The sequence below is a fragment of the Trypanosoma cruzi genome, genomic scaffold (assembly GCF_000209065.1).
Source record: "Trypanosoma cruzi strain CL Brener 1047053517167 genomic scaffold, whole genome shotgun sequence".
NCBI lineage: Eukaryota > Euglenozoa > Kinetoplastea > Trypanosomatida > Trypanosomatidae > Trypanosoma > Trypanosoma cruzi.
Window position 1 is genome coordinate 28,452 of NW_001849497.1, and position 1,220 is coordinate 29,671.

The 1,220-nt window shown below is 61.1% G+C and overlaps 1 pseudogene, besides 2 other annotated features; it reads right to left on the reverse strand.

Moving 5' to 3' along the window:
- Tc00.1047053417993.10 lies at nt 1-1,220 on the reverse strand (annotated as a pseudogene; the record flags this gene model as incomplete).
- Nucleotides 1-1,220: a sequence feature (areas not merged during assembly with more than two copies in the genome that could not be assigned to a particular haplotype).
- Nucleotides 179-229: a microsatellite.

The following is a 1,220-nucleotide window of genomic DNA, read 5'->3' on the forward strand; positions in this document are numbered from 1 at the left end:
TCCACGTGCATCCATCGAACCTGACATTCGCCACGTCGCCCGTCATCGCCCCTATCAGCACCGTCAGGCTCATGCCGCCCCCGCTGAACGTCACGTTGCGGTAGCACAGCCACGACAGCCCACTGCCCACTGCCTGCGCCACCTCGGGGTACACCATGTCACTGATGCACTCGCCAATCGGCGGCGGTGGCGGCGTGGGTATTGGTGGCAGTGGCGTGGGCGGTGGCGGGCCAGCAGGCACAGGCGCCGGGACGCACACATCGCCGTGCCCTCCAGCAGCGCACCGGCACTTGCAGTCGCTGACCGCCGCCGTCAGCGGAGCAAAGCAGTCGCCCTCCTTCGTGCACTCCCCGCACGCGGTAACCGTCGTCACGTTGATGATGCCGTGGAGCTCCAGTTCAGCCGCCGTCGTCACCACACGTCCCGCGACCGTCAGACACCCAGCAAAAAACCGGTAGCCGGCGTCAGCCTGCGATAGCAGAGGTACCGACAACCCCGTCGAGCCCATCTTGCAGCCCGTCAGCGTCAGCACACTACTGCCGTCGACGCTCCCAAAAGCGGACACAGTGTCGTAGAACATCGCACCCACCTCCACTTTGTTGTCACGCCAATCCAGCCAGCTTGACCGCTGAACAGTCCACAAGTCATTGTTATAGATGGCGTAGCGAGCTGAGCCGCTGTTCCCCACCACGCGCAACACGCTGTGATCCGACACGTTGAATACTTGTCGCTGATACAGCAGGCTTACCCCGGAGAACATCGTATTGTTGAGAAGCGTAAAAACAGAGTGATTGCGGACACTGAGACTGTACGCGTAGAACAGGTATTTGTATCCCTCAAAGCTGCAGTAACGCGCGTACAGCGAGCTGCCACCCACCAGCGTCAGCGTCCCTGTCGAGTACACAACGAACGCATCACGCTTCGTCGCATGCGCCTTGACGTTGCTGATCAACAGCGAGGACGCACTCAACACGACGTCCTTCAGCATCACGAAGCTCAACGTGTTCATCCTAGTGTCCGGCAGTTCAGACTCGGAGGTCTGCACCGCATCCACCTCCGTGACGGCGATGTCGCAGTGCTGCGGGAGGGCACGTACAAAAGCAACGGTGGAGGAACGCATCACCGTCTGGCTCACGCGGATCAGGACACCCAGATGACTCACCGCCTCAGCACCCCCAAAAACTGCAGCGCGGCACCCTCACGAAATGTGCACCCAGTGA